This window comes from Talpa occidentalis, unplaced genomic scaffold (genome assembly GCF_014898055.3).
Source record: "Talpa occidentalis isolate TD23 unplaced genomic scaffold, MPIMG_talOcc4v2.1 talOcc4.5, whole genome shotgun sequence".
Lineage (NCBI taxonomy): Eukaryota > Metazoa > Chordata > Mammalia > Eulipotyphla > Talpidae > Talpa > Talpa occidentalis.
Genome location: NW_023604861.1, coordinates 90,540,314 through 90,567,410, shown reverse-complemented (window position 1 = coordinate 90,567,410; position 27,097 = coordinate 90,540,314).

The window sequence follows — 27,097 nt, the reverse complement described above, 5'->3', positions numbered from 1 at the left end:
GTCAGAAATTTCATGATGGAACCTTAGTTCCACCTCCCAGTTCATATTGTATATTAAGAAAGTTATTTCAGGGCCTCCCGGGTGGCGCAGCGGTTGAGCACTGGGTTGCGAAGCTGACCGCAGCCTCTGCAGCACTGGTTCGATCCCCGGCTGCTCCCCAGCCAACGGAGGAGGGTCCCACAAGGCGCGCAGACCTCTTCTGCCGCCCGCTGCTCCCCCCAGCAGTGTACTTCAGTCCTTCTGCCTGCTCTGCTCCCCGCTCTGTCTCTGGTGAATTCTCTCACCCTCCTGCGCTTCTGACTGTACTCAGTGCTTGTATAAATAAATAAATAAATAACTCTTAAAAAAAAAAAGTTATTTCAAATTAAAACCACAATACCACAATGAGATGCTATCTCACACTTGTGAGAATGGCCCTTATCCAAAAGACCAGAAACAAGTGTTGGCAAGGCTATGGAGAAAAAGGATCCCTCATAAATTATTGGTACCACCTTGGTAACCTTAAGAGGAGACCAATGAGCTATAATGGAGATTTATTGGTGCTTTGGTGAGGTGGAAACAAGCATTTGAAGAGCTGTGAACTTAAACCTCTAAAATATATACAGTTGTAAACCAAATTTACCCCAATACAAAGCATAATTAAAAATAAAAAAGGAAATTATTTTACTGCTTCAGGTCTAAATTCACTCATTTTCAAAATAATTGTTTTAAATTCTCTGAACCCTAGTTATAGTTTCTTGATTATAGCTCCATTGACTATAGTTTTGGTTAAGTTGAAATAATGGTTTTAATTATGGTAAGATTATTTCTAAGCATTCTTCCCATCACAGGAGTATTTTTAATGAAAAATTATTACCCACTTTCTATTAATCATATCAATTTTTAAAGATTGAATTCAAATTCTATCACTTTGTGAAGCTATGATTTTCTTCAGTTTTTCCAGAATCATCCAGAGTTGTTTTTCTTTAAAGTGCAAGTAAAATTTACCCTTTTTAATGCACAGTTTTGCATGTTTTAATGAATGCATGCTATCATTGCAATCACCACTTTAATTAAGGCATATCACAGTTTCTTCATCCATAAAAATTCCCAAGTGCTCTTTTCTTGTCAATACCTTTCTCTAGAAACCACTGATATGTTTTATGTGCTTTGCTTAAGTTTCAGAAAGCCATATTCACAGAACCACAGCATATATAAATATAATCATGCCCATTTGAGTCTGGTTTCTTTCACTTAGGAAAATACATTTGAAACTCATTCAAATTAAAAAAAAAATCCATAGTTTATTCTTATTGTTCTCTATCTTTTATTGTCATCAATTTGCATATAATATACCTCGCATGAATTTTCCTAGATTTTATTCAGATTGTTGTTTTCACATTTGCTTATGTCTGTGGTTTGGAATGTTTCTTTGGTTTTGTAGTATTGTGATTTTGTCTCCATATATTTTTCCTTTCCCTTTTCCTTTTCTTTTTATGGGATTCCAATTACAAGTATTTGAGGTGATTATATATTATCTCATGAATTATTGATGCTCTGATCTCTGTTCTTTCCCCCACCTTTTGTTCTCTTTCAATTTCAGTTTTATGTAATTTCTATTAACACACCTTCAAATTCATTGATTCCTTCTTCAACTGTGTCAAGTCTACCAGTGGATCTTGGAAAGCATTTTTTTACTTTGTGATATTGTGTTTTTCATTTCCAGAATATCCATTTTATTTTTTCTTAGAATTTTCCTCTCTGCTAAATTCCCCATTAGTTAGTCAATGTTAGAAACAATTTCCACTACAGTCCTTCAATCATGGCTATATGAAATTCCCTTATATCTGCACAACTCTATCATATATGAATCTAGGTTTCTTTGATTATTTTTTATTGCTAATGTATATTTCCTTATTGTCTGAAGGAAAGCAGTCTGTCTTCCCTTGGTTCCTGTTGATGTGACAGAATTCCAAATATCAAAATTCAGGTTCCTTCTTTTAGTCCAATAGAGTCTATAAACAACGATCAAATTCAGCAGTGCGTTATTAATCAGGCAGGCCATTCTCTTTCCCATGAAGGGCAGTAGCAGAAAAGTTATATGTGTTTGGTTATTGTTTATGGATGGATTGAATATGAACAGATTAAAATTTGCCCCTGAAGAAAGTAATTACCAAGAACAAGAGTTTCAGCAAAGATAATGCTCATGCTTATTTATCCCATTTTTCATAGTTTTGGGAGCTGACATGTTCTTTTTTTTAGATAAAAAGTTATTTTATTTTTTAATATTTTATATAATTCTTACATCATTTTTCATCTTTGCACAATGTATGCATTTTCATTTTGGTTATATTCCCCATATAATTGCATCCCCCCTTATTTTGACTCTAGTCCTTCCTCTCCCTGCCTCTCCCTCCCCTCCCCCTGTAGTGTGTCTCTGGTTTATAGTTGCTTGTTGATTTTGATTTTTACTTTGTACTTGATTAGTCTTTTACCTTGTCTCTTATTTAGGTTTTCTAAATTCCTGCTATGAGTGAGACCATCCGGTATTTTTCTTTTTCTTTCTGACTTATTTTACTGAGCTTGGTCCCTTCTAATTCCATCCATGTTGCAGCAAACTGTATGTGTTTATCTTTTTGATTGCTGAGTAATATTTCATTGTGTATATGTACCACATCTCCTTGATCCAGTCATCTATTTTTGGGCATTTGGGTTGTTTCCATAGCTTAGCTATTGTAAATAGTGCTGCTATAAACATAGGGGTGCAGGTGCCCTTTGGAATTAATGTTTCTGTGTCATACTACCCTGAACGTGCCCAATCTCATCTGACATGTTCTTTTTTTTTTTTTTAATAATAAATTTTATTGTTATATTCCCCATACAATTGCAGCCCCCCCATTCTGACCCCAATCCCTCCCCTCCCGCCCCGCCCCCCAAAAAAGTGTCTCTGGTTCATAGTTTTTTGTTGATTTTGATTTTCACTTTCTTATAGTTATTCATTTTCCTGGTCCCTTATTTAAGTTTTCTAGATTCCTGCTATGAGTGAGACCATCCGGTATTTTTCTTTTTCTTTTTGGCTTATTTCGCTGAGCATGATCCCTTCCAGCACCATCCATGTTGCTGCAAATTGCATGTGTTTATCTTTTTTGAATGCTGAGTAATATTCCATGGTATATATGTACCACATCTTCTTGATCCAGTCATCTATTTTTGGGCATTTGGGTTGTTGCCAAAGCTTAGCTATTGTAAACAGTGCTGCTATAAACATAGGGGTGCAGGTGTTCTTTGGAATTGATGCTTCTGTGTCCTTTGGGTAAATACCTAGGAGTGGAATTGCTGGATCATATGGAAGCTCTATGTTTAGTAGGTCCAGAAATCTCTACACAGCTCTCCACAGTGGTTGGACCAGTTTGCACTCCCACCAACAGTGCAGAAGAGTTCCTTTTTCTCCACACCCTCGCCAACATTTGTTGTTGCTAGTTTTTTTAATATGTGCCATTCTCACTGGTGTAAGATGGTATCTCATGGTAGTTTTGATTTGCATTTCCCTGATGGCAAGTGATGTTGAACATTTTTTCATATGCCTGTTGGCCATTTGCATTTCCTCTTCAGAGAAGTTTCTTTTTAGCTCTTCTGCCCATTTTTTGACTGGATTATTTTCTTTGTTGTTGCTGAGTCTCATCAGCTCTTTGCAGATTTTTGTGATCAGTCCTTTATCATTAGTGTTGTGTGCAAAAATGTTCTCCCAGTTGGTGGGTTTCACTTTGTTTTTCTTATTGTCTCTTTTGCTGTGCAGAAGCTCTTTAATTTGATGTAGTCCCAGCTGTTTATCTTTGCCTTCACTATCACTGCTTTGGGTGATGTGTCTGTAAAGATGTCTTTGATATGCAAATCACGTAGTGTTTCGCCTATATTTCCTTCTATATATTTTATGGTTTCAGGTCTTATGTCTAGTTCTTTAATCCATTTTGAGTTGATTTTTGTGTATGGTGTGAGGTAGTGGTCAAGCTTCATTCTTTTGCATGTAGCGACCCAGTTTTCCCAGCACCATTTATTGAACAAACTTTCTTTGCTCCAATGCATAGTCTTTGCTCCTTTGTCAAAGATTAGTTGACCATAAATCTGTGGGTTTATTTCTGGATTTTCTATTCGATTCCGTTGGTCTGTATGTCTGTTCTTGTTCCAATACCATGCAGTTTTTATGATTATGGCTTTGTAGTATAGTTTGAAGTCTGGGAGTGTGATGCCTCCATTCCCTTCTTTTTTTTTCAGGAGAGCTTTGGCTATTCGGGGTTTTTGGTGATTCCATATGAATTTCATCAATAATTGTTCTATTTCTTTGAAGAATGACATTGAAATTTTGATTGGAATAGCATTGAATCTGTATATTGCTTTTGGAAGAATGGCCATTTTAATAATGTTTATTCTTCCAATCCACGAGCAGGGGATGTCTCTCCATTTCTTTGTGTCTTCTTCTATTTTTTTTTAACAGTGTTTTATAGTTTTCTTTGTATAGGTCCTTTACCTCTTTTGTTAGATTTATTCCCAAATATTTGATTTTTTTTGCTTCAATAACAAAAGGGATGGTTTTTTTGATTTCTTCTTCTTCAGATTTATTGTTTGTGTATAGGAAGGCTACTGAATTTTGCGTGTTGATTTTGTATCCTGCCACTTTACTGAACTGATTGATGAGATGAATTAGCTTTTCTGTGGAGTTTTTGGGGTTCTCTATGTATATTATCATATCGTCTGCAAATAGTGATAGTTTGACTTCTTCTTTTCCTATTTGGATTCCTTGGATGTCTTTCTCTTGTCTTATTGCCCTGGCTAGGACTTCCAGTATTATATTGAAAAGCAGTGGTGAGAGTGGACATCCTTGTCTTGTTCCAGATCTTAATGGAATTGCTTTCAGCTTTTCACCATTGAGAATGATACTGGCTGTTGGCTTGTCATAGATGGCCTTTATGATGTTGAGGTATGTTCCTTGTATCCCAAGAATTTCAAGGGCTTTTATCATGAATGGGTGTTGCACTTTGTCGAAAGCTTTCTCAGCATCTATTGATATTATCATATGGTTTTTATATTTCTTTTTGTTGATGTGTTGGATAACGTTGATTGATTTTCGGATGTTAAACCATCCTTGTGCCCCTGGAATGAATCCTACTTGGTCGTGGTGAATTATCTTATGGATACATTGTTGGATTCTGATGGCTAAAATTTTATTGAGGATTTTTGCATCAGTGTTCATTAGGGAGATTGGCCTGTAGTTTTCCTTTTTTGTGTTGTCCTTGTTCGGTTTTGGTATTAGTGTAATGTTGGCTTCATAGAACGTGTTTGGTATTGTCCCTTCCTTCTCAATTTTTTGGAAGAGTTTGTGAAGGATAGGCACTAATTCGTCTCTGAATGTTTGGTAGAATTCATTTGTAAATCCATCAGGTCCTGGGCTTTTGTTTTTGGGGAGGTTTTTGATTACCATTTCAATTTTGCTGCTTGTAATTGGTCTGTTTAGGTGTTCTATTTCTTCTTTATCTAGCTTTGGGTGATTGTAGAGTTGTAGGAATTTGTCCATCTCCTCTAGATTGTTAAACTTGTTTCCATATAACTGTTCATAGTAGTTACTGATTATTCTTTTGATTTCTGCTGTGTCCGTTGTGATTTCTCCTCTTTCATTGATGATCCTGTTTATTTGTGCTTTCTCCCTTTTTTCCTTTGTGAGCCTGGCTAGGGGTTTGTCTATTTTATTGATTTTTTCAAAGAACCAGCTTTTGGTTTCATTGATCTTTTGGATTGTTTTTTTAGTTTCAATTTCATTTATTTCTGCTTTGGTTTTTATTATTTCTTTTCTTCTACTGGTTTTGGGGTTTTTTTGTTGTTCTTTTTCTAGATCTTTGAGCTTCGAGATTAGGTTGTTTCTTTGAGTTCTTTCTTGTTTCTTGATGTGAGCTTCTATTGCTATATATTTTCCTCTTATTACTGCTTTTGCTGCATCCCATACATTTAGGATATTGGTGTCCTCCTTGTCGTTCAATTCAAAAAATTTTTTAATTTCTTCTTTGATCTCCTCATTAGTTCAGTGGTCTTCCAGTAGTGTGGTTTTTAATCTCCATGAGGTAGGAAAGTTCCTTGCCTTCTTTTTATGGTTTATTTCTAGTTTGATGCCTTCATGGTCAGAAAAGATGGTTGATATGATTTCAATCTTGGTGTATCTGTTGATGTTTGTCTTGTGCCCCAGTATGACATGTTCTTTTTGATGGAAGCCTATATGCTGGTAGATCTTCTGAGGCATGGTATAACAAGAGTTCCTTTTCTCTCAATTGCCTACAATTACTTTATGGTTGAGAAATAAAGTTGAATAGTGAAATTTTTTTTCTCAAATTCCTTCTGTTACAGCATTGTCTTCCAATCTCCATTTCTTCTTTGCCACACAACTACTCACATGTGACCTGGGACACTCTTGTGTGTATTCCCAGGGTTATTAGTAATTCCAAGTTCAAATCTCTCATTAAGAAAGCCAGGGTTGAACTGGGTTTTATAGTATAAAGAATTATTTTATTTCCATAACATAAAATAAAAATCACAAAATAGGTTTGTAAAGAAATAGCTATACTAAGGAGGGAAATTCTTTGCCCAATAGGGAGAAAAATAAGAAATTTTAAGTGTGCAAAATGATGTATTTTGACTTTTTAGCACAGTAAGATTTTATATTAATATCCCCATCTTTTTTTTTTTTTTGAAGATTTATTTATTTATACAAGCACTGGGTACAGGCAAAAGTGTGGGAGGGTGAGAGAATTCACCAGAGCCAGAGCAGGAAACAGATCAGGCAGATTGACGATACACTGCTGAGGGGAGCAGCGGGTGGCAGGAGAGGTCTGTGGGACATGTGGGACCCTCGCCTGGCGGCGGGGATCGAATCATCACTGCAGAGGCTGCGGGCAGCTTCGCAACCCAGCACTCAACCACTGCGCCACCGGGGAGGCCCATTTATTTTTTATTTTTAAAAAAGAATTATTTATTTATGCATATAAGAGCTGGGGTACAGGCCAGAGATGCAGGGGGTGAGAGTATTCAACAGAGACGGAGTGGGGAACAGAACAGGCAGACTGAAATACACTGCTGAGGGAAGCAGCGGGCAAGACAGGGGAGGTCTGCTGTGCCACATGGGTAGCTCCCTGGCCAGCCAGGGATCGAACTCATGCTGCAGAGTCTGCAGATTGCTTCATAGTGTGGTGCTTAGTCCCTTGCGCCACCAGGGAGCCCCTCCCCTGTCTTTAGATAATGTGAGTTACTGAAACTATTTGTGAATGTCCAATGGTACTTGTTATAGTATTCACAATTACAAATCAACATTTTGAATACTTAGGACCTTCAATGGATGTATTATTCATGTTTTTTTTTCTTTTTTCTCTGTCCTTTGTTCTCTTTTATATCATATCATTAAGTGGAATAAAGCCTTAGTGAAATTTGTACTTTTTGTTCTATTTTCCTTCCTTAACCCCCAGCTCTGATAAATGGCTAGGTTAAGAAAAAGATATCATCAAATAAACACATTGTGCTCTGAGAATTGTTTGTACTCTTCAGAATTCTATGTTCCCTTTAGTTCCACCAGCAAATTTGCTGGAAATAATCAATTTAAAAACACTTGACAAAAGTGAATGAACATTGGCACTGCCTAATAAAAATGACAATACTGACAATCAAGGGCATATTAACTCAATCAGCATAAATTATTCTAAATCTCAGTACACAGTCAGGGCTATTTTCTCATTAGCAGAGTTATGTCTTCTATAATGATTTATGATCTTTCTATACTTACCTGGTACATGACATTTCAGATACCATCAGAATAGAACAGATTACATTTAATGGGGTGGGAAAAGCCATCTCAATGAGTTAAACTGTTAGTTATGTAATGTAAACCAATAGTCAGTTTCTTTTGTAGAGGGTTTTCAAGTAAACATAGCATTTCCTGGACTTAATAAAAAGACTTTAGGCCAGATATCATAAATTTTCTCTACCCCTAGTCATTATGTTATGATTTGGGTTAGTAGACAGATGGACCTCCTACCTGACCCTCACCAAATCTCACCTTACTTTTTTTCAAAATAAATAGGTTAAGAACTAGCTTCTCTGACCTAACCAAGTAGCCATAGTTCCTAGGATAGTTCTAGGGTCCTAAAATTCTCCACCAGTTTACCACCAGTTTCCCATGAGAAAATTATAAGCTAAATTTCTTAATGTTCTTTGAAGTGCCTTGCCTGAGCACAAGACCCTGTCTGTACCCCTGGCACCATGCTGCTTTCTGTCCAGTTTGCTTTTCCAGAAAGGATATAAAAAATTGTAGTTACGATTCCCAATTCCAAATCTAGTGGGATCTTTGTAATATTCTGCATTAATTTACAGTGATGAAGTGCTTAATTGCATAAAGTTTGTATTTATATGTATGTTTACATTTGCACTCAGATATAATGTAATTGATATAGTTGGCTTTGTAATGTACTTTTTTTGGTAAGAACTCTCTGTGAGGTAACTACTTTTATCAACTTTTTACACATGAGAAAACTAAGATCTGAAATTAAATAACTAGTTCCACAAATGGCAAATAAAGATACCTTGGAAACATTGCCTATAAAACACTAGATTTAAAGAAAATGATTTTCATGACTTTCAAATATGGTACTTTTATAAATGACTGAAAGTTTTTCATGTTTTTCTCTTTCTGCCTGAATTGTTCCGTGTCTTTTAAAGAAGGTCACTGCTTTTGAATAAATGTGTGCATGATTAAAGACTTCAAGTTGGGACTTAGGTTTGACTTATGGTTTCAAACATAGGGCTTCTATTACTACCCTGAGTGAACTCTCAATTCCACAAAGACAATGTAATACAATATTAGAAAGAATTAAGTAGACAAAGCAAAGTGAATTTATCAATAAAATTGAAGTTCACATGTATTTACATCACACATGAATTATAATTTTCAATGTCCTTCAATGCACAAGTTTTATAGCTGAATCTCACAGGATGGAGGTTCATGAAGGACTTTTTCATATTGAAAATGCTTTGAGGACAATGAATAATTAAAGACATTAAACAATTTGAGTGATGGGAACTATGTATAGGCCTTATGAAATATCAAATTCTGAGTCAGAGACATCTACATTTTATATCTAGCCTATCAATCAAATCATTACTTTTCACATACTAGATCCTGAAACACTGATGTGATGTGATCAATTACAAGCAGTTATCAAATAATGTCTTACTTATGAAAGCTAAAATACCAAAAATCAAGCTATTTCTTTTTTTATCATTTTTATGGAAATGAGAGTGTGAGTTATATCTATGACATCCAACTCAACTCAAGGCTTTCTTTATGAAAAAGGAAGAACTGAATTCTGGAGTTGTAAATGATAACCTTGGGAGTATTTATGAAAATGACCTAATATATACATATATATATATATGTATATACACACACAGTATATATACATAATATAAGTATGTGTGTATATGCAGAATGTGTGAGTGTACATGTACATCTTTCCTGACATAACTGTGATTGTGGCAAGAGAAGAGTCTGTCCTAGGCTAATATTGCATTGCTGTATTTGATCGCAGTATAATGTCATTGTTCATAGACTTTAATGGTTCTGAATAAGGGTCTTGAAATTTTTTTCTTTGAAGCTCTGTTACATAAAAAGACAAAGGTAAGAGGAAGGAAAGAGAGCATCTTTTCAGAAGAAAAGACAACTTTAAAATAGTAGAAAATTTTCAGGCTGATAATAAGTAATAAAATTTCCACAGACATGTTTTAAAAAGCCTCAGAAGTGTGCGTGAGTATATTTAAGTCTTTATTGAAACTTTTAATGGAGAAAATTAATGAGAAAATAGCTATTTAGTACAGTAAATGTTACCCTGCAGACCTGAAAGAGTTAATACTGATGCTAGAATCTTCAGTTATTCCCAGGAAGATGATTTTAAGCAAATAGTTGCTGTAAATGCAATAGCATCTACTCTCCACCTTCATTTCTCACACAATTTTTATAGAATCACTTTATAATGAACTCCATGAGGCAACCAAATTGTTTGGTTGTATCATAATTTTGTGATAATGAATTTGCTACTAGACTTTACATTTCCAGTATGTTAGAGCTAGGCATGAAATTTAGCTAATGCCAGAATATTTAAGCAGGAGGATGTGTTCAAAGGATAAAAAGAAATGTGGCAATTCTCTCAATTCATTGATTCTCTAAATTTCTTGATTTCTCTGAATTGCTTGTTTTATTTTTCAGAATTTTGAAAGTTCAAGGGTTGGTGACAAGGCTGCTGGAGGGTTTTCAAAATATATAAAGAGAGAAAAATGTAACAATAATCACAAGCTGATGGCAGAAAAACTGACTCTCATTCTCCCCTCACTACTCACATTGTCATCCACATGAATAAGCAAAATTATTTATATGAATATGACAATTATGTAGGCAAGGGCCAGAGAAAGTACTTAAATTGGGAGAAATCACTGTATGCAAGACATTGTAACCAAATATAATTACCATAAATTGCCACTTGGATATGTTCTAGCTGAGTCTCTGCCTATAAAATAAAAAAAAGTGGTAGCTGTAACTGATATTCTAGAAAACAAGGACATACTAATTCATAGTAAAAGAATCTGTAGTGAAAATCTGGTGAAACTTAAGTATATGTTTAATAGCAATTGCTACAAAGAGTTTGGTTCTAGATAGAAACTGATCTCCTTATCATTCAATGTTGTCAACATCCTACTCCCCCATCCCTTCCACCTTCAATGGAACAAGTTGCTTCCTCCTCTATGTTCTTTTTGTACTGAATTCATATGGCTACTGTTGCATTATGTCAATTTTATTATGATTTTATGAATGCATGCAGAAGTATTATGAGAAAATGGAATGCAAATATTAGTTTTATTATTACATTTCCCATCAGCCCACACTATGTCAATAGTTGAACCAAACTCTGAATGGCCTCAAGGAATTCATAGCTTATTGAAGGAGGCAGAGACATAAGGCATGCTAAAGGGAATGCGGATGATACGCTTTGAGTATGAAGAAGCCATAATCCCATCACCCTGCCTCAGTAAGTCAAAGGAGGCTTGCTGGGAAACGGAATATTATACTTTACTGCTTTATAAGCTAGTAGATAAGTCTCACTAGATTACTAGTAGTTAGTGTGATGCAGAGATCCAGAAGAGACTGATCCTGGATTATATTGAAAAGCTGAATGACGAGAAATGAGGCCGTGCATCATCAGATAAAGGCACATGATGGAAGTTAGGTCTTGCTAAAAGTGTATAGACTTTACCCTTTATTGATGGATAATCATGGTGTGAGATCTTTTTAGAGAGAGATAAACGATCTGTACCTAGAGTTAAATACATAGCTGTGCAAAGGATGAACCTGAAGTGAATAATACTGGAGACCGGGAAACTAAGTGTTCTTAACAATGGTTTCGATACTCCATGTAAAAAAACGGTGCTGTCCTGGAGTAAGGTGCAAATGGGGGTGTGCAGACTGTCAGGGCAGAGCTGGTTTCTCTACTTTGGTTTTGCATTGGAACATCTAAGCCATTTTTAAATATCCTAATGACCATCATCCCCTGCCCTGGACCATTTAAGGCATAATTTAAACTGAAGCCTTTGTAGTTTTAAAAACTGTTTGGGTGATTCTAATGTGCAAGGAAGGTTGCAAAGTCCTGGACTACAGACAATTTGGGGAACTGTAGTAGGCTTTAGTGACTGCTATTTTTATTTAGAACAAGAGATGGATTAAATATGAAACCCACATTTCTAGTTTGTGAGGTTTGGTAGATACTGGTATTGGAGAATATAGGAAGAAGATGAGTTCATGGTTAATGTGCAACATGTGGGGAGTTCTTTGGATCCCTTTGAGAATGACTGCAAGTTATCTTAAGGAAAACACTGCATCTTTATTAAAAAAAAAAAAGGAGGGGGGGACATTGCATAGACATGCAGGGCAAAGGCAGCAATTTGAAAAGGGTTGGGGCGATGGCATTATAGATTGTTCTTTTGTGGATTGCACTTTGTGGAGTTTCTCACTTCGGGGTTAGGCTGGTTTGCTGTAACCCTGTCAGTCCTTTTCACACCCACCAGTCTCTGGTTTCAGGCCTTGTAAAATTTGCATAGCAGTTTTTAATGACTATGATCATTCCAAACCCCACCTCTGGCTTCTCCAGCAGGCAGGCAGTCAAAGCAACTGGAGTCAAGGTATTTGGCTTTCCCAGCAGGGTGCTCTCTTCAGCAAACTGATGCCACAGTCAAGCCCCGAGGGACACAGAGAATTTTATTAGGGATGTCCCACAAGCAATTTTTCATGTTTCCTGGAATGCAATTGGAGCCTGTTATTGGTTGATCAGGAGGAAGGGGTACACAGAGTGCAGTTCAGTGGGTTAACAGTTAATCCTAACAGGAATTAAACTCCCTCGGAGTCTTATTCTGATTAGTCCTAAATTTTTAGTCTAAGGGAATTTTTTTGTTGTAAAATGGAGGGGATCTGATTATAGTACTACAGTGTGATCAGTTTATACCAGCTGTTTCTGAAGTGAAGGTAGGGATGCGGGTGATGTCCAGCCGGCAGCTGATAGTAAAGCAGATAGAGGGAAGGGGCCTGGGCTACACACTTAAGGATGAACAAGCAGCAGGGCCTCTCTGAGAAAGGGCACTACATTGTTCAAAAAAGCAGGCAGAGCCTTGAACCAACTAAAATCTTTGTAGAGATAGAGGGTAACAAATAAAATCTACAACATAGTGTCAGAGAGGCTGTACTGATTACAGTCTCTCTGTAAGCCACAGAACATTTAGATATGATTTGCCAAGTAGACTTCAAGCACTGTTTCAGTCATAGGGGCACCAGTTGTTATGGTCAGAAATAGCTGTGAAGCAAGTTCTGTTACTGGTGGTCTGACTTATTTTTTTTTTAATATTTATTTATGCATACAAGAACTGGAGTACAGGCCAGAAGTGCAGGTGGGGGTGTGTGAGAGGATTCACCAGAGACAGAGTGGGGAGCAGAACAGGCAGAATGACTGAAAACACTGCTGTGGGGAGCAGTGGGTGAGACAGGAGAGGTCTACTGCGCCATGTGAATATCTCCCTAGCTGGTCAGAGATGGAACTCATGCTGCAGAGGCTGTGGATCCCTTCACAGTGCTTTGCTTAACCCCTTGTGCCAGCAGGGAAGCCCTGGTCTGACTTTTAGAAGTCTTGTTAGTGAATCTGTTGTTTTCATTGATTGGTTTTCAAAGGAGTTCTAATGGTAACTTGCTACTACGGTTACTGGCTAATTAGTCTTTTCAAAAGATCAACTTTTGTCTCTTCATTGGCACTCATCACTGAGTATCCATTTCTTATTATATTAATTGAAGCACTTATTTTACTATTTATCTTTTCTGTTTTCTTTATATTTTGTTTCATTTTGTTTTGTTTGCTATTGCCCAAAGTTGATGTTTGAGATATTTCCCTTTAAGGCTTTATTCTTTAAAGCTAGAAGCATCTAAAGTTATAAATGTCTATCTAACAATCTTCTTAATTTTTTCCCATAGTTATTTTTATTTTTTAAGATTTATTTATTTATTTATACAAGCATTGGGTACAGTCAGAAGCGCGGGAGAGTGAGAGAATTCACAGAGCCAGAGCGGGGAGCAGAGCAGGCAGAAGGACCGAAGTACACTGCTGAGGGGAGCAGCGGGTGGCAGGAGAGGTCTGCGCACCATGTGGGACCCTCCTCCGGTGGCCGGTGATCGAACTGGCGCTGCAGAGGCTGTGGGCAGCTTCGCAACCCAGCGCTCATCCACTGCGCCACTGGGGAGCACCACCCCCCAGTTATTTTTTTAAAGATATTTGCAGTTGGAAATACTTTAAGTCAGGTTTGTTGAGTTCCAATTTACAAGCAGTAATATTCACTCTTGTAATGGTGTATTGTTCAAAAAATTTTTGACAAACATATTCAGGAATGTATCCTCACCCAAAATTAAGATATAGAATATTATTATCAAACATGTCTTTCATTTTGCAATATTCTATACACTTGCTAATTTCCATTAGGTACATTAAACATATGATATGTATCTAATTGTACTCAATTTTATTTTCCCTCTGTTTTTCATTCAGGTTTTTGTTTGTTTGTTTGTTCCTGTGTTGTAATTTTGTTTTCAACCCTGTGTTCATGTTCCTTGAAAACTGTGGACTTGTGAAGCTTCTTTAGGATTCTGTCCCTTCTGAGAGAAATTTCTTTACTTCTGTGGTAACTACCAATCTAGATCACTTTCAATTAAATTAACTTTTTGAACTTTTTAGAAAAGCTCATTCAATGGTGCCGCAAGGTTAGACCATAAATGTATGTAAGGACGATTCCAACATCTATTTCTCATGCAATTCTTTAAGTTTAAGAAGTTTGTTTTCTTGTAAGCTACTTAATATTTGGCATTTCATTAATCTTTCACCTTACATTGAGCTCCTGTTAGATTTACTATGCAGTTAATTACCTCCAGGCTCTCATACTTCATGCAGCTGTAGAAATGTAAGTTTAGGATCATACAGAAAAATTGGGTGTTAGAACTCACTTCTTCAACTCTTGGCTTTCACTCCATCTTGGCCTCTACAAATTTCTCTTTCTTGTCAGCTCAGTGATTTATTTAAAATACTATTTGAATACTTTGTCAGTTTTCATAGTTTATTTCAATCAAGAGTCTACTCAGAACATTTATTACACTATTTTGTTGGAAATAGAAACCAGCGTTTGCATTTTAAAAATGATCCCAGGAAAGTCTCCATGTATAATAAAATTTGAAAGCAATGAACTAACCTCATAAAGTTTGTTACTAAATGCTCAATGTGAAGTAGCAAGAATTCAAGCAGAAAGATGAAAAACCAACTTTAAAACATTTCAAAACGTTAAAAACAACAAAGACAAGCAGTTACCTAGACAGATTCAGCCCAAATCAATTCACAAGAACGTAGACTCCACCTTGATAATGTGCTGTGTTAAAAAACGTACCAGTCGGGGGGGGGGGGGCGGCGAGCAACATGGCGGCGAGGAGACGCTGCGAGTAAGATCTCCCATTAAAAAAAGTTAATAGGGAGGAAAAGCGGCAGGTCCCAGTGAGAAGTGGACACGGAAGATAAACGGTGACGCCAGCGAACTGCCCGAAGAAGAAAGTGGCCATAAAAGAGGACCAGAAGGGAGGGAAGCGCAGAACCCTGCTCCCCTCCCCCGCCCACAGAGGCGGCACTCTCCGACCGGCAGAGAGGAGGAAACAACAAACCAAAACGGCCCACAAGAACAAACGACGCAGCAAGCGGGACTGTGAGTGGAAAGGAACTATTGCAGCCACCACACCCCGTGAACGGGAGCTGAGGCGAACCCTGCAGGATCCACCGCGGCGGTGAGAGAACGGCTCCGGGCGCCATTAGAGAAGAACAAAGACCCCAGGAGACGCGCACACAGCCCGGGCTGCCGGTAAGCTGGCGCGGAAACGCGGCGCGCTCGGGGAGCTTGAAAAGCAAGTGCAGACCTGGATCGCGGCTGCCCAGGTCCCCGCGCCTGCGACCTAGGCTTGCGGGGAGACGACCTAGGCTTGCGGGGAGACGCACCGAGGTCCTCACTGAGGTGAAGGTCCCTCCCTGAGTAAGCAGGAACCAGGCGCCCAGGCACGGGAGCGGGGTGCAAAAGGCGCCATTCCCGCGCCACTGAACTGGGCTACAGCCCGCGTCCTGGAACTGAGGGCTTTGAACTGAGACCCGGGGCACGAAAATTCGGGGCGTGGGTTCTCCACGACGGTGGGGCACAAGGCAGACACAGCACCCCAAAGCTGTTGAGGTGTACCCTACCATTCCCGCTCTGTTCTCTGTCCCACGGGGTGGGGGGAGGCGAAAAACAGCCCCCCAAGGACAATAGGAGAGATCTCTGGCGCCACCTAGCGACCAGGAAAAAAAAAAGTCACTAACACCCTATAAAACAGGACATTGCTTAAGACTGCTTGAAAAGGGCAGAAGGTTTCTGGAGGACCCAGTAGCCAGCCGGGAAGTTATTCCACGCCAGGCCCCTTCCGACCAGCAGTCTGAGCCCACAGAGGGAGCAGGCACCCACGTCCGAGGCAGACCGGGTGCGCAGAAGAGTGTGCCTGAAACCGGAGGCGCAGGGACTGCATCCCGCTTCGCCATTTGAGAACAGGGACATTTCTTCAGTAAAAACTGCCTAAAACCAGCAGAAAGCTCCCCCAGAAGACAGAGATGGCTCCTGGAAGAGCCAGAGGGGAGCGGAGAAGTTCACCCAAGATGTCAGTCAGTCCGAGCAACACAGTGTCCCAACGCATACGACAAATTAGAAACAGACAGTAGGGAGTAGAAGAACCACACGCAACCTAAAAACTCCTCAGGAAAGAAGCACACCACAAAAAGAAAACCACTCCCCAGATTGCAACGACAGCAACTTGGAAGAACTTCTGAGCCTTCCAGAAAGAGAATTTAAAATTGCCATGATTAAAAAAGTGATAGATCAGAAGAAGGAAATTGAGTCCCTAAAGAGGGAAGTAAGAGAAATGCAGGAGATCAAAGAATTAATGGAGGAACTAAAGAACTCTGGGAAAAGCAATGAAAGCAGAATAGATGAAATGGAAGAACGAATAAGTAATCTTGAAGACACAGAAATAAAAAGAACCAAACAGAAAAGGAAAGAGAAGACGAAGAAGAAAAAGAATGAAGAAAGACTTCGGGAACTATCTGACTCCATGAGGAAAGGAAATATAAGAGTTATAGGAATTCCAGAAGGAGAGGAGAGAGATGTAGGAACAGAGAAATATTCATGGATATAATTGAAGAGAACTTCCCAAATGAGAAGAAGGAGCTGAAAATTGATATACAAGAAGCAAGAAGAACACCAAACTTCCACGACGAAAGGAAAAACACAGCAAGACACATAATAGTAAAGCTCCCAAGAATCCAGGACAAGGAAAAAATAATGAAGCTGACAAGAGGGAAGAAAACAGATAACATTCAAAGGAAAACCAATCAGGCTGACATCAGACTTCTCTGAAGAAACACTACGGGCAAGGAGAGAGTGGAGGGACATAGTCAACAGACTCCAAGAAAACAGATGCCAACCAAGAATACTCTATCCCGCAAAGCTCTCTTTCCTCCATGAAGAAAGAATATGGACCTTTCCAGACAAAGAGAAACTCCGGAATTTCATTGCGACTAAACCCCCACTCCAAAAAATACTACAAGGAATCCTAAAGCCAGAACCTCAGAGGGACGAATAACAACGAAGAAGACCAAAAAAAAAAAAAAAAAGTTATTAAAAGAATAAATAATAAAATCAAAGGAAAGACAAACATAATGGCAAATACAGATGCTAACATATCAATATTAACTCTAAATGTAAATGGACTAAACTCTTCAATAAAAAGACACAGAGTTGCAGCCTGGATTAAGAAACAAAACCCAACCTTTTGCTGTCTCCAGGAAACACATTTAGCTACAAAAGATAAAAATAGGCTCAAAGTCAAAGGATGGAAAACAATCCTACAAGCAAATGGGCCAAAAAAGAAAGCAGGAACAGCTATACTTATATCAGATAAAACAGACTTCAAACTCAAAAAAATAAAAAGAGACCCCAATGGTCACTACATTATGATTAAGGGGACAATACATCAAGAAGAAATAACACTCATTAACATATACTCACCAAACGAAAGAGCACCAAAATATATCAGACAACTGTTGTCCTCTCTGAAAACAGACATCAGAGAAAACACATATGTAGTGGGAGACTTCAACACACCACTATCAACAATGGATAGATCAACAAGACAAAAAATAAGTAAAGAAACTAAAGCTCTAAATAAGGACCTAGAGCATTTGGGCTTAACAGACATCTATAGAACACTAAACCCAAAAAAAACGGAGTACACATTTTTCTCAAGCGCACACGGATCATTCTCCAGGATCGATCACATACTGGGGCACAAGACAAACATCAACAGATACACCAAGATTGAAATCATACCAACCATCTTTTCTGACCACGAAGGTATCAAACTAGAAATAAATCACAAAAAGAAGGCAAGGAACTATCCTACCTCATGGAGATTAAAAGCCACACTACTGGAAGACCACTGGACTAACGAGGAGATCAAAGAAGAAATTAAAAAATTCTTTGAATTGAATGACAAGGAGGACACCAATATCCTAAATGTATGGGATGCAGCAAAAGCAGTAATAAGAGGAAAATATATAGCAATAGAAGCTCACATCAAAAAACAAGAAAGAACTCAAAGAAACAACCTAATCTTGAAGCTCAAAGATCTAGAAAAAGAACAACAAAAAAACCCCAGAACCAGTAGAAGAAAAGAAATAATAAAAACCAAAGCAGAAATAAATGAAATTGAAACTAAAAAAACAATCCAAAAGATCAATGAAACCAAGAGCTGGTTCTTTGAAAAAATAAATAAAATAGACAAACCCCTAGCCAGGCTCACAAAGGAAAAAAGGGAGAAAGCACAAATACACAGAATCATAAATGAAAGAGGAGAAATCACAACGGACACAGCAGAAATCAAAGGAATAATCAGTAACTACTATGAACAGTTATATGGAAACAAGTTCAACAATCTAGAGGAGATGGACAAATTCCTACAACTCTACAATCACCCAAGCTAGATAGAAGAAAATAGAACACCTAAACAGACCAATTACAAGCAGCGAAATTGAAATGGTAATTAAAAACCTCCCCAAAAACAAAAGCCCAGGACCTGATGGATTTACAAATGAATTCTACCAAACATTCAGAGACGAATTAGTGCCTATCCTTCACAAACTCTTCAAAAAATTGAGAAGGAAGGGACAATACCAAACACGTTCTATGAAGCCAACATTACACTAATACCAAAACCGAACAAGGACAACACAAAAAAGGAAAACTACAGGCCAATCTCCCTAATGAACACTGATGCAAAAATCCTCAATAAAATTTTAGCTATCAGAATCCAACAATGTATCCATAAGATAATTCACCACGACCAAGTTGGATTCATTCCAGGGGCACAAGGATGGTTTAACATCCGAAAATCAATCAACGTTATCCAACACATCAACAAAAAGAAATATAAAAACCATATGATAATATCAATAGATGCTGAGAAAGCTTTCGACAAAGTGCAACACCCATTCATGATAAAAGCCCTTGAAATTCTTGGGATACAAGGAACATACCTCAACATCATAAAGGCCATCTATGACAAGCCAACAGCCAGTATCATTCTCAATGGTGAAAAGCTGAAAGCAATTCCATTAAGATCTGGAACAAGACAAGGATGTCCACTCTCACCACTGCTTTTCAATATAATACTGGAAGTCCTAGCCAGAGCAATAAGACAAGAGAAAGACATCCAAGGAATCCAAATAGGAAAAGAAGAAGTCAAACTATCACTATTTGCAGATGATATGATAATATACATAGAGAACCCAAAATCTCCACAGAAAAACTAATTCAACTCATCAATCAATTCAGTAAAGTGGCAGGATACAAAATCAACACGCAAAAGTCAGTAGCCTTCCTATACACAAACAATAAATCTGAAGAAGAAGAAATCAAAAAAACCACCCCTTTTATTATCGAAACAAAAAAAATCAAATATTTGGGAATAAATCTAACAAAAGAGGTAAAGGACCTATACAAAGAAAACTATAAAACACTGTTAAAAGAAATAGAAGAAGACACAAAGAAATGGAAAGACATCCCCTGCTCATGGATTGGAAGAATAAACATTATTAAAATGGCCATCCTACCAAAAGCAATATACAGATTCAATGCTATTCCAATCAAAATCTCAATGGCATTCTTCAAAGAAATAGAACAATTATTGATGAAATTCATATGGAATCACCAAAAACCCCGAATAGCCAAAGCTCTACTGAAAAAAAAAGAAGGAAATGGAGGCATCACACTCCCAGACTTCAAACTCTACTACAAAGCCATAATCATCAAAACTGCATGGTATTGGAACAAGAACAGACATACAGACCAATGGAATCGAATAGAAAATCCAGAAATAAACCCACAGATTTATGGTCAACTAATCTTTGACAAAGGAGCAAAGACTATGCATTGGAGCAAAGAAAGTTTATTCAATAAATGGTGCTGGGAAAACTGGGTCGCTACATGCAAAAGAATAAAGCTTGACCACTACCTCACACCATACACAAAAATCAACTCAAAATGGATTAAAGAACTAGACATAAGACCTGAAACCATAAAATACATAGAAGGAAATATAGGCAAAACACTATGGGATTTGCACATCAAAGACATCTTTACAGACACATCACCCAAAGCAGTGATAGTGAAGAGAAAGATAAACAGCTGGGACTACATCAAATTAAAGAGCTTCTGCACAGCAAAAGAGACAATAACAAAAACAAAGAGAAACCCCACCAACTGGGAGAACATTTTTGCACCCAACACTAATGATAAAGGACTGATCACAAAAATCTGCAAAGAGCTGATGAGACTCAGCAACAACAAAGAAAATAATCCAGTCAAAAAATGGGCAGAAGAGCTAAAAAGAAACTTCTCTGAAGAGGAAATGCAAATGGCCAACAGACATATGAAAAAATGTTCAACATCACTTGTAATCAGGGAAATGCAAATCAAAACTACCATGAGATACCATCTCACACCAGTGAGAATGGCACATATTAAAAAAACTAGCAACAACAAATGTTGGCGAGGATGTGGAGAAAAAGGAACTCTTGTGCACTGTTGGTGGGAGTGCAAACTGGTCCAACCACTATGGAGAGCTGTGTGGAGATTTCTGGACCTACTAAACATAGAGCTTCCATATGATCCAGCAATTCCACTCCTAGGTATTTACCCAAAGGACACAGAAACATCAATTCCAAAGAGCACCTGCACTCCTATGTTTATAGCAGCACTGTTTACAATAGCTAAGCTTTGGAAACAACCCAAATGCCCAAAAATAGATGACTGGATCAAGAAGATGTGGTACATATATACCATGGAATATTACTCAGCATTCAAAAAAGATAAACACATGCAATTTGCAGCAACATGGATGGCACTGGAAGGGATCATGCTCAGCGAAATAAGCCAAAAAGAAAAAGAAAAATACCGGATGGTCTCACTCATAGCAGGAATCTAGAAAACTTAAATAAGGGACCAGGAAAATGAATATAAGAAAGTGAAAATCAAAATCAACAAAAAACTATGAACCAGAGACACTTTTTGGGGGGTGGGGGGCGGAAGGGGAAGGATTGGGGTCAGAATGGGGCGTTTGCAATTGTATGGGGGAATATAACAATAAAATTTAATATTTAAAAAAAAAAAAAAAAAAAAAAAAAAAAAAAGTAAAAAAAAAAAAAAAAACGTACCAGTCACAGTTCCTGCATGATAAGAATAGCAATCATAAAACCATTAGACTTAACTATGTTAATAGACATATATCAGATGATTTGATAAGTTATCATGAGTCTAAGTGCAAAAAGTGCAGGTGCTGGCAAGTACTTAACTTTCCCATCCTTCCTCTTCATTGCCTTTATCCCCACCTCCCCAAACTTCATTAGACAAAGTGAAATTGAGCTAAATAACAAAAGTTGAGAAAAGTTGAATATGTGCAAGTCGGGAATGGTGATAGGATTCTAGGCAATGGCAAAACGTTTCTTAAAATCCTGATGAGAGCCAGGACATGGAGAATCAAGACCTGATGGAAGAATTCAGCTGAACAGGTGAGTGGCACAGAGAAGGTCTGTATGCACATGGAGGAGAGGCTGTGAGAGGCTCTGTAAGTCCTGCCTTAACTAATGATATTATGCACAGATGAAGGGATTTATCTGGTTGATTGAGAATCACCTTGAACAATTAACTAAATTGCTCAACCATTATCTTTTAATAATAACAGGTATAACCTTTCAAACAGGGACATGGCATAACTTAAGAGAACTAAAGAACACCAACTCACAGAGAAGGTATTCTGAGATTCCTCGTTCAATGAAATATCATGTAAGTGACTCCCATGTAACTTCTTATCCCAAAATACTAATTACTACTAGTTATTAATAATTCATGTATCCTATTCAGCTGTTAGAGCTGAAGTTTGTCAACTGAAGCAGGATTCATAAAGACATTAAAAATTGTTTTGCCTTTCCTATAAGATTTCCTTATGTGTATATCCATGGAGATTTATTAATATTTCAGTTGATAAGGAAAGGCATGGATATCATATATTCTTGTAAATAATGTGTACAATGTAATTTACTAACACCAGTGCCATAATGAATGTGTTGGTAATTTGGCAATAAAGCATACATAATTCCCTTGAAAAACAAATAGCTCAGGGCCTCCCTGGTGGCACAGCAGTTGAGCGCTGGGTTGCGAAGCTGCCCGCAGCCTCTGCAGCACCGGTTCAACCCCCGGCCACAGGAGGAGGGTCCCACATGGCGCGCAGACCTCTCCTGCCGCCCCGCTGCTTCCCTCAGCAGTGTCAGTCTGCCTGTTCCGCTCTCTGCTCTGGCTCTGGTGAATTCTCTCACCCTCCCGCGCTTCTGACTGTATCCAGTGCTTGTATAAATAAATAAATAAATCTAAAAAAAACCCAACAACAACAAATAGCTCATCTATTCAGTGTTGATGAACTTAATACATTTGTTTTTTTTTTCTTTTTCATTGTGTGTATTAGCTAAATGCTTAGACAAATATGCAAGTATCTGCACTCTGTTCACCATACATAGTATTTTTGATGCTTCCTAATTAAGGTTGCTGTTTCTGTAATCAACAACAAATAGACTCATAATTTATTAAACAATTGCTATATTCAGGCTCTTTACATACATACACTAACTAGCATTAACATTTGTAGAAACACTACTAAGTAAGTACATGTACACTTCCGTTTTTGAAATTGGTTCACAGAGTTCAAATAACTTGCATAAGATTGCACAGTGGAACAGAAAACAGGGGAAAACTTCAGAATCTTGAGCCTCTTCTACCCCAGCAACTAATTATGACACTTGATAGTGATTGAAACTCTGGCTCAGCAGCACAATGGGAACATGAGTATGTGAAGACTGGAAAGTGTGACTGTATATACAGCTGTAAACACATATGTGCACACACAGGTTAGGAGTCTGAGAGAGAATGCAGAGAGTTCTAGAAATCCAATTTGTATCAATAAACACTTAATGTTAAGATAAAGAGACAGAGTGTATGACTAGTGAACTCAGTGAAAATGAAATAGAAATTAAAAAAAAAATCTCTCCACTATTCACAGAGATTGTGACAGGTGGGAAAGACAGTCCACTTCTCTGGTTTTTAATAGTCTGGGTCATAGACATGTATTCTGTGGATATACAAAATAGGCACCTCAAGATAGGAACATTTCCTTGAAAATCCTCCAGAGTTATTGAGGTGTGTCTTATTGACCACCGCATGCCAACGAAACCAGAACTCCCTTTGAAATGTCTTGCTATCAACAGAATCCTTAAGTCACCAACATCATCCGAAGTATATATCCTTAATTTTATATCTCTCCTTTTTAAAGACTAAAACAAAGTTTTCCAAATTACATTCGGGACATAAAGGTTGGTGGGATGCTGAGAAGGGCATTCTGAACAAGGAGCTTGAGCCTGTAGCCTCCAAAACCCTACACTCATGCAAGCAGAACAGCTTCATTTTATTTATATAGGTATTTAGATGCGGCATACTATTTTTTTTTTAAAGGGTATGATGCTAAAATTAGTTTGAAAACATCTGTGCTAGTAGATGGTGACTGAAAATGGATTAATCAGATACGGTAAACACAATTGATTTCAGTGACTTGAAGTTTAAGGGGATTATTAAAATAATTTTCAAATTGCCAAGACAGGCTGAGTCACACCCTGGAGACAGCCATATATGTTGCCTAAAATAAGGTTGGCTGATGCTGGAGCAGACAGTTGGTAGTCCTTGATTTAGCTCTTAAACTTCCTTTTCATTCAATTTTCTAATTCTATTCTTGATTGGTAGCTACCTAGCTAAATACCTTGTTTCTCTAACTTTAAACATGGCTTTCCCTTGCCACCTAATTTCTATGATAAATAACACAATAGATCTCTACATATTCTTTTAAATATTTAAAATAAATTATTTTTTCTTTGACTAGACACATATTATAGTAACAAAAGGTATAGAAGAAGTTATAAAATACAAATAAATCTCTGTTCAACAGCTTTCACAACATCTGAGTTTCCCTTTCAGGAGTCACCACTAGAGGCAGATTTTTATGGCCTTCTACAGAAATATTCTCTACATGTAAATAAGTGGACATGGATGTAAAATTTATTTTGACACACATACTTCTCTGCACTTTGCTTTGGATACTTATCATATATTCTGAACAGATTCTATATCTGTATGTAATGATCTCTTCATTTTTTTTAAAGCAAACTCTTCTATTATACAGAAGTACCCTAACTTACTTAATCAGCTCTAATCTTTAGGATATTTTCTTGTGCTATTAAACAATGATGCAATGAATATAAACATATATTTATGCAAGTGTATCCACAGAAAAAAATCCTGAAGTTAAATTGCTGCTTTTGCATCAAATTTCCATAGATAGGGTTGAAACACTGCCATAAATAGAGTATCATTTTACTGTCCCTGAAAATATGAGTTTCTATTTTCCATAACCTCACCAACAATGTGTTTGCACATTTTAATCTTTGCTAATAGGGTAGATTTATTTTATAATTTTAATTCATAATTATCTTACTGTGAATAAGATTGGATTTTCAGATACTTAAGAGTCATTTATATTTGCATTTCTATGGGCTGCCTAAATATTTGTGCCCATTTTAACAATACTTTTTTTTTCTAGTTGTAAAAGACACTTTATTAGTTTATTTTTTTTAAATAATAAATTTTATTTTTATATTCCCCATACAATTGCAACCCCCAATTCTGACCCCATTCCCTCCCCTCCCGCCCCCCACACCCCAAAAAGTGTCTCTGGTTCATAGTTTTTTGTTGATTTTGATTTTCAATTTCTTATAGTTACTTATTTTCCTGGTCCCTTATTTAAGTTTTCTAGATTCATGCTATGAGTGAGACCATCCGGTATTTTTCTTTTTCTTTTTGGCTTATTTCGCTGAGCATGATCCCTTCCAGCACCATCCATGTTGCTGCAAATTGCATGTGTTTATCTTTTTTGAATGCTGAGTAAAATTCCATGGTATATATGTACCACATCTTCTTGATCCAGTCATCTAATTTTGGGCATTTGGGCTGTTTCCAAAGCTTAGCTATTGTAAATAGTGCTGCTATAAACATAGGGGTGCAGGTGTTCTTTGGAATTGATGCTTCTGTGTCCTTTGGGTAAATAACTAGGAGTGGAATTGCTGGATCATATGGAAGCTCTATGTTTAGTAGGTCCAGAAATCTCCACACAGCTCTCCATAGTGGTTGGACCAGTTTGCACTCCCACCAACAGTGCAGGAGAGTTCCTTTTTCTCCACACCCTCGCCAACATTTGTTGTTGCTAGTTTTTTTAATATGTGTCATTCTCACTGGTGTAAGATGGTATCTCATGGTAGTTTTGATTTGCATTTCCTTGATTACAAGTGATGTTGAACATTTTTTCATATGCCTGTTGGCCATTTGCATTTCCTCTTCAGAGAAGTTTCTTTTTAGGTCTTCTGCCCATTTTTTGACGGGATTATTTTCTTTGTTGTTGTTGAGTCTCATCAGCTCTTTGCAGATTTTTGTGATCAGTCCTTTATCATTAGTGTTGTGTGCAAAAATGTCCTCCCAGTTGGTGGGGTTTCTCTTTGTTTTTGTTATTGTCTCTATTGCTGTGCAGAAGCTCTTTAATTTGATGTAGTCCCAGCTGTTTATCTTTGCCTTCACTATCACTGCTTTGGGTGATGTGTCTGTAAAGATGTCTTTGATGTGCAAATCACGTAGTGTTTTGCCTATATTTCCTTCTATATATTTTATGGTTTCATGTCTTATGTCTAGCTCTTTAATCCATTTTGAGTTGATTTTTGTGTATGGTGTGAGGTAGTGGTCAAGCTTCATTCTTTTGCATGTAGCAACCCAGTTTTCCCAGCACCATTTATTGAACAAACTTTCTTTGCTCCAATGCATAGTCTTTGCTCCTTTGTCAAAGATTAGTTGACCATAAATCTGTGGGTTTATTTCTGGATTTTCTATTCGATTCCATTGGTCCGTATGTCTGTTCTTGTTCCAATACCATACAGTTTTGATGATTATGGCTTTGTAGTAGAGTTTGAAGTCTGGGAGTGTGATGCCTCCATTCCCTTCTTTTTTTTTTTCAGGAGAGCTTTGGCTATTCGGGGTTTTTTGTGATTCCATATGAATTTCATCAATAATTGTTCTATTTCTTTGAAGAATGACATTGAAATTTTTATTGGAATAGCATTGAATCTGTATATTGCTTTTGGTAGGATGGCCATTTTAATAATGTTTATTCTTCCAATCCATGAGCAGGGGATGTCTTTCCATTTCTTTGTGTCTTCTTCTATTTCTTTTAACAGTGTTTTATAGTTTTCTTTGTATAGGTCCTTTACCTCTTTTGTTAGATTTATTCCCAAATATTTGATTTTTTTTGTTTCAACAAAAAAGGGATGGTTTTTTTGATTTCTTCTTCTTCAGATTTATTGTTTGTGTATAGGAAGGCTACTGAATTTTGCGTGTTGATTTTGTATCCTGCCACTTTACTGAACTGATTGATGAGTTGAATTAGTTTTTCTGTGGAGTTTCTGGGGTTCTCTATGTATATTATCATATCATCTGCAAATAGTGATAGTTTGACTTCCTGCTTTCCTATCTGGATTCCTTGGATGTCTTTCTCTTGTCTTATTGCTCTGGCTAGGACTTCCAGTATTATATTGAAAAGCAGTGGTGAGAGTGGACATCCTTGTCTTGTTCCAGATCTTAATGGAATTGCTTTCAGCTTTTCACCATTGAGAATGATACTGGCTGTTGGCTTGTCATAGATGGCCTTTATGATGTTGAGGTATGTTCCTTGTATCCCAAGAATTTCAAGGGCTTTTATCAT